This window comes from Tenrec ecaudatus, chromosome X, assembly GCF_050624435.1.
Source record: "Tenrec ecaudatus isolate mTenEca1 chromosome X, mTenEca1.hap1, whole genome shotgun sequence".
Lineage (NCBI taxonomy): Eukaryota > Metazoa > Chordata > Mammalia > Afrosoricida > Tenrecidae > Tenrec > Tenrec ecaudatus.
The window spans coordinates 8,222,829-8,237,146 of record NC_134548.1 but is presented as its reverse complement, the minus strand read 5'-3'; the positions used below and the strand labels follow the sequence as shown (position 1 = coordinate 8,237,146).

The 14,318-nt window shown below is 42.8% G+C and overlaps 1 non-coding gene across 1 annotated transcript; it reads left to right on the top strand.

The window, feature by feature from the left end:
- The first annotated feature begins 13,273 nt into the window (after positions 1–13,273).
- LOC142435500 (small nucleolar RNA SNORA79) lies at positions 13,274–13,419 on the top strand. The gene has a single exon (XR_012781545.1). It is a non-coding gene; the product is annotated as a small nucleolar RNA SNORA79 (small nucleolar RNA).
- The last annotated feature ends 899 nt before the right edge of the window (positions 13,420–14,318 follow it).

Sequence of the window (14,318 nt, the reverse complement as noted above, 5' to 3'; positions counted from 1 at the left end):
CTATGGGCAGTCCCACGGACGACCAAAAGGACCAACCAATCTGTCTTGGAAGAAGCATGGCCAGAGTGCTCCTTAGAGGCAAGGATGGCAATATTTTTTTCTTACATACTTTGGACATGTTGTCAGGAGAGACCAGTCCTTGGTAAAGTTGAGGGGCAGAGCAAAAGAGGAAGGCCCTCGAGAAGATGGGCTGACACAGTGGCTGCAACAATGGGCTCAAGCATCAGAGCAATTGTGAAGATCATGCAGGACTGGGCAGTATTTCATTCTGTGGTTCATAGGGTTGCTATGAGTCGGGGCCATCCTGATAGCTGATGGAACATAACAATAACAACATGCATTGTAATTAACTCGATGACAATGGATTATAGCTATGGGTAACACAACTGAAGACAAATCTTACTTTCTAGTAACTGACATCATGCTCTGTTATGTTTCTACTCCCTTCATTATTCCCCAGTATATCACCCAACAATCAAAAACATGTATATGAAAAGCACTGGGAAAGAGTACTGAGACAGGAGATTCCAGATATGCATACAGAACCAACCCCATTATTTCCACATTGTCCTTTAGACTGGAGATGTTTATCTTCCGTCTTTTAGAAGAAGAAAACAAATTTACTTTAGGTGAATGACATTTAATTAGTCAAATGCTTGTAGTTGCTGATGTATTAATTCCAGAAGTGGAAGATAATGACAATGTATAAATAAACAAGGGATCCTTGTTACAGGTTGTAATTCTTTATTAAGGTCCTGATTCTGAATTTATTAGGCAGGCAGGACTTCGCAGAAATCTGGCCAGAGACAGATGAGACCTTGCCACCCTTTGCACCAATCAAAATCTGCTTAGAATTTCATGACACCTCTAATGTCCTCTGTTTAAAACAAAAAGGGGGGGTTGTCCGACAACCCCTTGTCCATTCTTGCTTTTGTACTCTGTCATTATGCCATTTTACTGCTCCCATGACACAGACCATACCCTCATAAGCCCTTGCCTCTAGTGAAGATGTTGTGGTTGTGGGTCCTCAAGCTGATTTCAACTCATTGTGACTCTTGATGACATATCAGAGCCCCCTCCTGCCCCGCCGCCCCCCGCCCCCCCCCCCCCCAGTTTCCTAAGCTGTCCTCTGTTATAGAAACAGGTCATTGGGTCTTTGCTTTGGGCTCATTTTGGTGGGCTTTTGTTTGTTTTGTTTTGTTTTGCTGGGCACACCATCGGAAAACATGGATACTATGATGAGGAAGGTGGCATCAGGATGGGAAGAGGACCAGTGTATGATCTGCAGTGTGCAGAGGATGCCACTGTGCTTGCTGAAAGCCAGAGGACATGGAGCTTTCCCTGCCGAATCTCCTAGGGTTCAACTTTCATCGTAACAGCAAGAAGAAACCATTTCTAACAAATGGACTAATCAGTCACATTATGATGAGTGGAAAAAAGGTAAAAGTTGTTAAGGACCTCATTTTCCTTAGCTCCACAATTACAATCTATGAACGCACAGTTAAGAAATCAAACCATGTACTGTAGTGGGCAAAGCTGTTGCAAAAAACCTCTTGAAGGGACTAAAGAACAAAAGTCTCAACAATACCAAAGCTTCACTGTTGTCAAGCTGATTGTGACTCACGGCAACCTGTCGAACCGAGCAGAAATGCCCCATCCCGTTTCCAAAGCTGTCATCTTCATGAAAACAGACTGTCACCATTCTCCAGCAGGGTGGCTGGTCGGTTAGAACCCCTGCCCTTTCAGTTAGCCAAGTGCTTAAACCACGGAGCCACCAGTGCCTAAACAACATAGGAATTCATCTGCGCTATTCTCTTAGCCTTCTTTTTACGTTGGAAAATGTACAGTGAGAAGTTGAAAGATGTGTACGCTTGGCCACACCACTAGCACAATCGCTCCGTGTACCCCTCAAGGCTGCAGAACACCTGCTGTGTGACTCGCGAGATCTCAGCTGAGATGCAAAGGCAGGAATGGGCCAAGGTCATGAGTACACTGAAGAAGACACAAGCCAAAACAGGGTCTAGAGGAAACACGGCGCTGTAAGCGGGTTAGGGCAAACAGGATGCCTGTGCCTTGAAGAAAACAGTGCAATGACTCACATGGTCAGTGACGACTGAACACTGGAGTCCTGTTTGGGGTGTTGGAGAGAAAGTGTACACATGCCTAGGAGCAAGGGGGGAAGGGCTGACAAGAAATAGCAAGCTAATTGAATAAGAGTGTCCACAGTGACAAAACCAATTACACTGAGTTGACGATTCATGCTGTCCTACAGGTTGCTGCGGGCAGATGAGAGCAGCCCCCACGGGATTCCCAAGACTGTGCCTGTAATTTCTATGGAAGCAGCCAACCACATCTTTCTCCCACGGAATGGCTAGCAAGGCTGAACACGCAACCCCTTAGGTAGCTGTCAAATACTTCACCACTGGGCTACCTTGGGCTCCAGGGTGACCAAAGCCATCAGGATGGAATTAGTGCTATGGGGAAAGAGGCACTACTTCATAAGGAGTGATCAGAACATGCCTGCACTTCCAGTGAGACTTGAGAAATGAAATAAGAGGGAAGTAGCCTCTTTGGAAGACAGCACCGAAGTTCAGAGATGCTGAGGCAGGAGCACTCAGAGTGCTTTGGGGAAACAAAGCCTGTGTCTGAAGGGAAAGTGGAAGAGCGGACCCTAAAGAAGCTAGAAAGGTAGACAGAGGCCCGATTCCTTTCCAATGTGTATTCCATGATGACGATTGGATAGGTGATTCTAAGGCAACAGGTAGGCATGGGTGCATGCAAAGCAAGGGTGTGCCACAATCTGAGCTGTGATTTGTGCAGTCTCTTTTGTGTGATCCACAAAGGATGGACTATAAGGGGGACGAGTGGAAACAAGTAGATGAATGGATAGGGAGCATCAACAGTAATCCCACTGAGATGCACTGGTGGCTCTTGGTTACTAGTGGTACTGATCAAAGGGAAGGAATGCTTCCAGATGCTGGTTAATGGATGAAATGTGCAAGCTGTGGGAGAGTGTGGCTTGTTGGGGGAAAGAGGCAAAAAGGGTGATTCCTAACATTTGGCCCAAGTGGCGTGGCCGCTGCCATTTCCTTCGATGTGGAAGCTCTCTTGTTCGTACAGCACTTGGTTTGTGTTCCGAGACACGCGGGGCTCACTCTTGTCTCCCGTCTTGGATATGTATTCTTTCTCTCTCGGCAGGGTTTAGGTTAGAGCTCATTATTCAGTTGTGGGGAAATTAGTTCCTTGCTGAAGCCTTTTGCTTGGTTTCTTTGCAAAAAAAACCTGCTCTCTCTACCCCACCCCACCCCCAGGAGTTAGTTTTCTACTCCAGAAGGTTTGTTACATTTGTCCAGGGTGACTGACATTTCCTGGCTAAGCTTCAAACAGCTTATGATTTTGTCCATTTTGTCTGGTCCTGGGCCTGGTATACATCTTTCAGGGATTGGTCAGTTGATGACACAAATGAGTGGACTATAGCGTACTCTAAAAATGAAGTCTCAGTAGCCTACAAAAAGGGGGATGGTGGGTTGGTGACCCCCCATGGGAGGGTCACACACTGAAATTGACAGGGAGTTTGCTTATATAGTTAGCCAAATTCATTGAAGTGAGCAGACAGAAGAAGATTCTGAAAGAGAGAGCTGGGAGCAAGAGAGGAGGCAAGGAACTGTCTAAAACAGTTGTAACCTAGGTCAAGGGCCATAATACCGAAGACAGCAGAGTCGCCAGCCCAAACCAAACGAAACCCAATGCCAATGAGTCAATTCTGACTCATAGTGACCCTATAGGGTTTCTAAGGCTGTAAAGTTTTATAGGAGCAAACAGTCTCACCTTTCTCTGGAGGAATGGCTGGGAGCTTTGAACTTCTGACTTTGTAGTTAGCAGCCACACATCGAACCCAAAGTACCACCCACAGGGAGGCTGAAAAGAAAGGCCTGCCCAGAGGAGACAAAGGAAATCTGTCCTCAGGAGACCAGGAAAGTTGGTCAATTGGGGGTAGGGGGGGTGTGGGGGGGCCCTAAGAAGGCCTGTCCTCAGGGTTCTGAGAGCTGTTTTGCCCTGAAGAAAAGAGTGAGGGATGTGCCTTCTAGATCCTGCTTACATGCTTCCTGATCCTGATCCTGAGTGGTACCTTGTTACTTCCTTCATAAACCACTTGACTGCAAGTCTGGTGGAGTTCTGTACAGCCACTGCAATTGATTACCAAACCCCGAAGGGAAGTACAGAGAGCCCTCAAAAGGAAGGATGAAGGCAGAATTGGTAAAACAAACAAACAACCCCCCCAAAAAACATACAAAGGTTGAAGAGTGGAAGTATGACTGAGAAATACCCCTTGGGGAATAAATAAGCTTTGGGTTGACACCCATTATTCTCCATGAAAGAAGACAGGATCTGACACTACTTTTACCACCATTTTACTTATAAGGTCTCACATGAAATGCCATTTTGTGCAGAAAAGTCTAGCTTGGCGGGGTGGTGGTTTATGAGACTATAACTGGTTTTATTAGAGAAATCCAGGGTTAAAAAAAAGTTCATAAGAGGAAGAATTAGGGTTCGGCTTCTTGTGAGTGTTGGGTACAACATAGCTCAAGTGCCAATTGTACTTTGTCCAGACAATCATTATTATGTTTTCTTCTCTTTCTTTTTCTTCTTGGTCACTTGGGGCATCTTACTTCTTGCTTTTTCAGCCCAGGTCTTACACTTGACCTTGAAGTATGCAGCTGGCTACAAACAGAAAGGTTAGGACCTTCACACCACTTAAGTCTAGGGAAGCTGTAGCATCCTAACAGGACCTGCCCTTCTGAGGGCTACTCCTCTACATCTGCATGCCACCTCCATGCCTGCGCCTACGTTAACTTAGGGACTCCTCTAACGCACTCAGTTTCAGCCTTCACTCACTCTAGTACATTGTTGTGTAAATACATATTATAGACACGACTTTATCATTCTTAATACAGTCAATTTGTGGAAGGGATGAAACTGTAAATATGGGAGGCATCAGTCCTCAGATGTATTATGCTATTACATGAGTCATTAGCATGTACATATAAAGGCCAGTTGATTATTTTTGCAAAAAAACAACAACCCCAAAACAAAACCCCACTATTCTCTAATCCCTTGGTCCAATTTCACTAACACATCCAACTTATGTGGGATATATCCTCCTCTCCTCTTGCTTCCACATTTGTCTCTGGCACATTTGGTCCTTCTAAAGGCAGGGAGGGTGTTTGGGAGGTAAGAATAACAAGGAAAATCTGGAACATGATGAAGACCAGAAATGGGGAGCAATACAAGCCAAAAACTATTAGAAGCAACTGTCCTCAGACTGTCCTCAGTCAACCTGCCATGAGCTGCCAGAAATAAGCTAGGCTCTGCATGAACATTTTTATTCACATAGAGAATTACATTCTCCATATATGAGAGAAAGACTATGAGACAGTGAGGGAGAAAACCCCTCTTCGCAAGCCTCCTCAAGATGAAAGGACAGAAGATAACTGATTTCAGTTGTATTTAAGTTGTCTGCTTTCTCTTTGGAAAAAAATACAACCACTGAATACATGTGTGATTTGGACATTAGACGCATCCAATGTGGAAAAACCCATAGCCACTGAGTCAACTGGAGAAAGAAACCTGAACCCATCGTCGTTGAATCAATTTTGATTGATAGCAACCCTATAGGACAGAGTAGAACTGCTCCATAGGGTTTCCAAGACTGTAAATGTTTACATATGCAAGCTGTTTCATCTTCCTCCCACAGAGGGACTGGTGGGATCAAACTACTAACCTTGTGGTTAGCAGTTGAGCACTTAATAACTGTACCACCATGAATGTCTCTGAGTTGATCCAAGAAATATTCAATCTAGTTCTTAGTCTTTTCCTTCTGTACATCTAATATCTATAATAATGATATCTAATAATGAACCCTTTATATGGAGTCTTCAGAAAAATAGAACCATGAGGTTTTTAGTAGCAAATTTCTATTTTCCTTGTTTCTGTATAGCTATTGGTCTTAGTCGTCTTCAAATCAGGGCAATCGGAAAATTGTTCGTGGCCTTACACTATCAGAACTGAAGCTGTAAGAAAACACACTCTAAAATTTAACCAAATGGAACTTTGGTGCTCTTGATACTATGTGTCACCTTGTTTGCAAGCCAAACAAATTGAAATCAAATGGAATGGGCATAAAAGTCATAAAAATGAAAGTGGCAGTCTGGCGTCCATCCTAGGTTGAAAAGGGCACTAGAAATCTCAAGTGTCTCCGTAGAAAATGCAAGATAAAAGGAACATTCTCCAAGCACATTTCCTAGTTGTGAAATGACACTTGCTAATGTCACTTTCCTTTAAACCAAGTGAACTTAATTCACATATGTCATGGTGCTTGCTATATTCAAACATGTAGTGACATCTACCAAGGGGGCATTAGAATCAATATTCCTTCCATCATTTTAGGCTGTGCTCTGTGCCAGTTGGCATTTTTTTCTCAGTCTTAGGCAGATTTCCCAAACGGCTACAGCAGTTGCCTATTTTCCAATCAAAAAGCCATCCTGGTAAATTAAACATGACAAATATGAGGATGCAGCTGATTCAACGTACTTAAAAAAAATTCCTATTGAAAGTTAATGTTCCCAATCATTTTATATGCAATTCCTTTCCCCTTAATGCGGGGCAGGGCATGGATATGTAGTCCTCTCAAAAAGATGGTTTCATTAGCAAATGGTTTGATGCAGAGGGTTCCTAGGCTGCTTTTTTGCTATAAGAGGAACCAAAGTGGGTGCAAAGGTGTGCGCTGTGCTCCTTCCTAGGCGTTGTGTCAAATTAATCTCTTTTAGGTGGAGACATGAGAGCCCAATGTAGTTAGTTTACCAGTGCAGCAGCATTAGTTTACCAGGAGAGTTTGTGGTCAAGAATGAACAGGAAGGACATGCTCTCAGCCCTTACAAGGCCTTTCTTCACTGAAGGAGAACACCAGAGAATAAATAGGGGTCAAAGCTCCAGGATCTGTATTATTTTACCCATACATTGGGCGCTTTAAAGAACTTATGTTTCATGCAAAACAAACAAACAAACAATACACACACACATAACTGTAGCTACATGTCTGTGTCTATAGCCACAGCAACACCCACCTAGACATTTATTACATCTAATTCTATAAAGAGACATGAGCGAACCAGGACAATGGATGCACCCCGAGAACAAGGACCGGGCCTCTCTTCATGGCACTTCAAGGAGGGCTTCATGGAAGACAATGCAATAAACCTGCCGTGCCATATGCTTTGAAATGAAGGTGTGGATAGGAACAAGTAATGACAGGCTCATTTCCTGAAGGACTCCTCCAGGCTTTTCTGCTATACTCCAATTGGATAGATCTTGTTCGCTTTGTTAAGAATTTCTGGTATTTTGAGATCTATCCCACATGCATTTTGGCATCCAAAGTCAAGAGAAAAAGATCTCACATTCACGCCATCCTCTGGGCTACTAAACCAACACAGAAGTAAATATACTCATACAAGTTGATTTCCCCGTGCATGTTTTAATTTTGAGAAAATTGTGCTAGAAAATTGGTGCTATAGGTATGTTGATTAAAAATAGGAGCCTTTCCGGGGAGGAGATGAGCCAATCAGTATGCGTGCGATGTAGCAACGATGAAAATTCCAACTTTCCTCTAGTTCCAAAATGCTTCCTTCCCCCCACCTCCCACTATCATGATCCCAATTCTACCTTGCAAGTCTGGCTAGACCAGAAGATGTACATTGATGCAGGTAGGAGCTGGGAGCACAGGGAGTCCATTGCGGATGGTCCCTTCAGGACCAGTGGTGTGCGTGGCGACATTGGGAGGGTGGGTTGGAAAGGGGTAACCGATTACAGGGATCTGCATGTGACCTCCTCCCTGGGGGAATGGACAGCAGGGAGGTGGGTGAAGGGACAGGGCAAGATAGGACAAACTAATAATTTATAAATTATCAAGGGTTCATGACGGAGAGGGGGTTGGGGAGGGAGCGGAAAAAGGAGGACTTGAAGGGGCTTAAGAGGAGAGCAGATATTTTGAGAATGAAGAGGGCAATGAATGTACAAATGTGTTTTATATAATTGATGTATGTGTGGATTGTGATAAGAGTTGTATGTGCCCCTAATAAAATGATTAAAATAAATAAATACAAATAGGAGCTTTTCAAAAGTGGTCAAATCAATGGTATGAGACCTAAAGCTCTCTGCAAAGCCACCACCAACAGTGCCACCACCCAGCTAGAGAATCATTAATAAATGGTGCCACCAAGGCATCACCCATCACTGCCCTCTTTTAAGAAGCAAATATTCCTACTAGGTCAGTGCATACATATACATGCACAAATTCCTTTAACATTTAGCTTGGTGCTGCTGTAGTTGCTGGGGATACAGCAGTGAACAAAAGACAAAGAGAATATCACTTGCCCTCAGCAAGTTTACCCCATATTACGTTGTGGCATTATGGGAGTAGCAGCTGTGATTCTACATAGATTTTATAGGGCTTGAAATTTTTCCAAACGAGTTTACGATACTTGACTTCTCACCAATGAGGGTCACTGCACAATGAGTGTGGGGGCAAGCAAAAGTGGAGGAGAGGGAGATGAGAGGCCAAAGTCCCCAATGTCTGTCCTGTTTGCATAGGGTCACCTAAATCATAGTCTGACAATAGATAATCAGATGTTGAGAATTTAAGACATTCCAAGAAGCTAAATACCATCTATCATACTGAGACCTACTGAGTGGTGGTGGTTTTCAGAATCCTTGCTACATCAAACAGAAGACCTTTGTAGCCCTTTCCCCAAAAGGTACAGTATAAGCAACTGAAATAGATGGCTCTATTCTAAGTCGAAATGGCTCAATTGTAAATCGAAATCAACTAAACACACATGGTTTCTTCTGGACCCCAAAGCACTTGGGATCTGCATTTTATGCTCTTCCTGTACTCACACTGCTGTGATACTGTTAATGCTCCAGACAGTTGTTGCAACACAGCGAGCATTTCCCAAAATGCGATCCACAGGACACTAGTGCTGAGAAATCAAAATGAGTGTTGCTTTTCATAATAAGGTTCTGAAACGCAGAGCTCATGTTTCACTCTTAGGGTTACACGTTTGGAGCACAGCTTGAGGTCTTGGAACACTCACTCAGCTCCGGTCCACTTTTCAAGGTTGTTGGTTGTGTCAGGGTGAAAGTCGCAGGCAAAACCAAAGCTTTAGGGGAGTCCTTGCTAAGATTGTCCAGTTGGAGCTACCTAATGCACAGAAGCCCATGGATTTCCAAGAGCCAATGTTGTGTGGCCTGCCCAGTCTCCCAAAAGAACGTTTGTCCAGGTATGAACATCGTCAAAAGTTCCATGAAAGATTATTCCAGAAGAAGGAAAATAAAGGATGACTCTCCTATTGGTAATAAAGGAAATATGGACTGCACTGGCATCATCGATTTCATAAAATTAATAAAGATAGAAACAACCTCAACAATGACAAGAAGGCAATAAAAACAGTCTTACAAATCAATATGGCAATGGGTGTATGGAAACCTCTTAGAAATTAATTTAAATAAATTAATACAAGTAGACACATCCACACACACATACATACAGACACACATATGTGTCATAGGACATATATTGTGCATATATATGTATGCATATCCCCCAAATGTGAAGAGCTTTCTGAATCTAGTGCCACTTCAACGTTGAATTGTACCCAGAACTATGCCTCATCATAATATCTTTTATAAGCACATGCATTGGAAATCTATCTAAATATGGAAGCTTCATTAATGGAGCAAAGAACCATCATTTTGAAGATGTACATTTTGAAGGAATAGAGTGATATGAAAAATATAATTACCAAGTGATAAGTTTAGATTTTTTAATGTATGGTTTGGTGGTGATTAAAATGAAGAAAGAAGACACAATCTTGCAACCTCAGTAGAAGAAGAGCAAATGTGCCGAACACTAAGTTACAGCGATGGTGTTTGGATAATGGCACTCATGAACTAATGTGCGTCTCACTCTCTCTCAGCTTTTCTGTTTTGATGCCTCCTTTAAGGAATCCAAATTATTTTCCAAATGAATAATGAGTATCTGCATTTTTAAAAGTTATTCTGTCAATGAGCCGGGTATGCGTGCTGTCCACTGGAATCTGGAGAGACTTAAAATGACCTAGGCACAGCAAGAATCAAACTATTAAACAAGAAAATATGATTCAATATGAATTAATTGCCCAGGAGATAATGGGCTTCTAAAAACTGTCGTGTCAAAGAGGGTTAGCTGTCTACCAAGGACGCATGCTCCGCTTCCTATAACGGAGAGTTGTTGTTGAAACACAGCTGTCCAGCCAGGGATAATATTTTCCCAGCTTCCCTTCGATCTAGGGTAGGCACGTGACTGAATTCTGGTGGGCAAAACTCATGTGTGCACCTTATCAGTCCAATGCATGAGCGCTCATGATTTCTGTTTCCCCAACTATCAACTTCTTCTCAATGACCAGGGCAACCCCACAAACCAGATAGTTAAAGATGGTGGCTCCTTGATTAGCTTTGGTGTTTCCGTGACTGTATAGAGCACAGACTTATGCCTCTGGCCACCGACTGAATTTTAAGCTTTGAAGACTTACACTTCTGTTGCTTTGAGCCACTGAGATTGTGGACCAGGTGTGTCACGGCAGCTCCATTTCCTGCAATAACATGCCATGAATCCAAACCGAAAGTGGCCATTGAATTCTGTTGCTTATGGAATTGGATATTGTGTTTTGAATGTTAAATAGTCTTCTAATTATTAGCTTCAAACCTAAGTGAAATAGACAAAAACTGAAAACATTGTTTACCTGGCAGGAGCCCTCAAACTATCCACCCAGGCCTAAGGTCTCCCGCTGTGTGTCCTCACCAATGCACAGTGATTTGCTGCTCCAGTTTTAAGCCAGTTCTAAGTAGTAAGGAGGGATTTAATAAATGCATGCAGCCGCAGTTAAAATAGAGGCCAAGAAAGGGTTCCCAAGCCTCAAAGACACAGAGATTAAGAAGAGTGGATATATGGAAATTTTCTATTTTCCAGGTAATATGCATGAAACCTCTATTAATAACATCCATCTAGTCACTCTGAAAATCATTGGATGGGGAAAGAGCATTATTTGCCCATTCTGTGAAAAGCGCTGGCTGTGTAATTAAATAGAGTTCAATATCATCACCTCTGCAGTAAAATATAAAATATATGTACAGCATCAACTTCAATGCTTTTGCTCATTCCTCAAGTCAAGCCAATCCTGTGGAAACATTTTGTTCAGGCCATTGGACAGGTGGGAAACATAACCCGAGCTTCAAAACAGTTCGGTCATGGCCAAGGGAAACAAGAGCAGCAGATGTGTTTCGCAGCAACGCAGCCTCTTGCCCTTTGAATGTGTTCTAACAGTATGATTGGCTACCATCTTTGAGGAAAGAGGCACAGCCTGTTTCCTACTCAGATCAAAATCCAACATGCAAGAGATTTTGATTCTATGCAACATGCATACTGCCCTTGTTTCCCTTGGCCCAGACTGCACCGTTTTGAAGCCCTGGATCTGATAGAGGTCCAACATGCCTTACAGTCCACCATCCGTCAACTCCCCTGAGAGGCCCCCAAGGGGTAATACATCTGCCTATATGCTTGTTAATAGAGCTTAACTAATTCTACATGACCTCCCCCATACTAGCAGCTGGAGGCTATAATTGTTATTGGTCAGTGCCCAACACCTACACCAACAGATGTCTGTTAGTTACATTTATCCGCACAGCCAGATAAGTGGAAAATTTCATGCTTCAGATGTGTTAAGCTGGATCCAAACTTCTCTATATCTTGGAACTGCCAGCACATTAAATACTGTAAGCACAAGGCCTGCCTAAAATTGCAACCATCTTTATCCTCGCCCGGTAGAACATGCAGATCCTGTGCAGCGTTACTCCACAGAATCTCTGTAGAGCAGTTCTTGGTATTGGACATCTGCTGTGGACCAGTGGGTTGACTCAGAAACACATTCCCATGTGAACAAAGCACTGCACTGCAATTCTTCCAGGTCCTTCCATGGTATGTTGGTGTTGTTGGGTGCCATCGAGGCAGCTCCAACTCACAGCAACCCGATGTAGAGCAGAGCAAATACCGTGTGCTCCTGGGCTAGCTCCACATCCTGCGCTTGAGTTTCTTCAAAAGCCCTGTAGTCATGCCATCTCTCTCATCAAGGCTCTTCCTCTACTTTACTAAGCATGATGTCTTTCCCCAGGGATTGTTCCCTCCTGATACTACGTCTAAATTGTGTGTGATCCATTCTTACCACCCTCCCTTCTTTTTATTATTTTAAATACTTGTATCAGGGACTATTACATGTCTTATCACAATCTATACATTCCTCTAATGTGTCAAGCATTTTTACACGTATGCCGCCATCATTTTTAAAGCATTCTCTTCCCACTTGAGCCCCTGATATCAGCTCCACATTTCTTCCCTGTTCGTTCCCCGCCTGTCCTCCCTCACAAATCCTTGGTGAGTTATAGATTATTTTCCATATATTATATCACCCTCCATAGCCCCTCACCCACCTTTCCATTATTCGTCCCACTAGGAGGGAGTTCTAGGTTGATCTTTGTGATTGATTCCCACTTACTCCACACACCCTCCCCTATTCCTCCTGGTAGCTCTACTCTCCTTGTTGATCCTGAGGGGTTTATATATCCTAAATTCCCTGTGTTGTGGACTCTTATTTGTAGCAGGGTGCATTCTCTGGTTTAATCCGTTTTGTAAGTTAGAAGTGAGGTCATAATAGTGAGATGAAGGAAGCACCAAAGAACTATAAATAAGTTGTGTGTGTCATTGGTGCCATACTGTACCTTGACTGACTCATCCTTCTGTGATCCTTCTGTGAGGGGATGTTCAATTGTCTACAGATGTGTATTGGATCTCCAATCCATGTCCCCCCCCCATTCAAATTGGATATGGTTTTATTCTGGGTCTTAGATACCTGGTACCTGATCTCATTGACACCTTGTGATCACACAGGCTGGTGTGCTTTTTCCATGTGGGATTTATTGCTTCTTCTCATCTAGATGGCTGCTTGTTTATCTTCAAGCTTTTAAGACCCCAGACGCTATATCTTTTGATAGCCGGGCATCATCAGCCTCCTTTACCACATTTGCTCATGCACCCATCTTGTCCTCACTGATCATGTCAGGAAGGTGAGCATCATAGAATGCTGGGTTGTTAGAACAATGGGTTCTTGTATTAAGGGAGTACTTGATTTGATGGCTGTTCCTCACGCTGCCTGGAGCCTTAGGCAATGAGATTTTAGTCCATCAAATAGCAAACCTGACTTGTCTTCACTCGAAGCACCATGGGATGGGTTGGCTATCCAGTAGTGCTTCTGATTTTTGTGGAGTCAAACAATTGTAAAAAAAAAAAAAGAGTGGGGGGAGTACTTCAGTAGAAGCCCAATGGCCATCTGCAACCTTAATTCTCTAAGGAGCATTCTGGCTATATTTCATCCAAGATTTGTTTGTTCTTCTGCCAGCCTATCATATACTCATTATTCCTAACCAATACTATAATTCAGAGGCATAAATTCTTATTAGCTCTTCCTTACTCATTGTCTGTGTTTCCCATGTATATTAGGTAATTGAAAATATCATGGCTTGGGCCAGGGGTACCTTCGTTTTCTAAATGACATGTTTCATTTTTGACACTTTAGAGAGCTCTTTTGAAGCAGATTTGCTCAATGCAATATGTAATTAGATTCCTTGACTGCTGCTTCCTTGGACATTATTTGTGTAAAATAAAATACTTAATGGCTTAAATATTTATCTCCATGATGCTTCTTATTGGCCCAGTTGTGAGGATTTTTGTGTTCTTTATGTTGTTATAATCCATTCCTAAGGCTATATTTTTTGATTTTTCAACAAAAAGTGCTTCAAGGAGCTCATCACTGTCAGCAAGCAAGGTTGTGCCATTTCTATTTCACAGGTTGTTAATGAGCCTTTCTCCAGTCCTGATGCTAAAGTCTTTAGTACAGTTCAGCTTCGTGGATTATGTACTTAGCATACAGATTGAATACATACAATAAAGGGATACAACCCTGACCCACATGTTTCCTGATTTTAAACCATTGAGTATGCCCTTATTGTTTAGTATGCCCATTGTTTAGTGCCTTATTGTTTAGTATGCCATTAATATGCCCAGTTGCATCTTGGTCTATGTCCAAGCTCTGCAAGAGCACCATATAATCTTCTGGAATTCCTATTCTGTGACAAATTATCCATAGTTTGTAATAAGTCACACAGACAAATGTTGT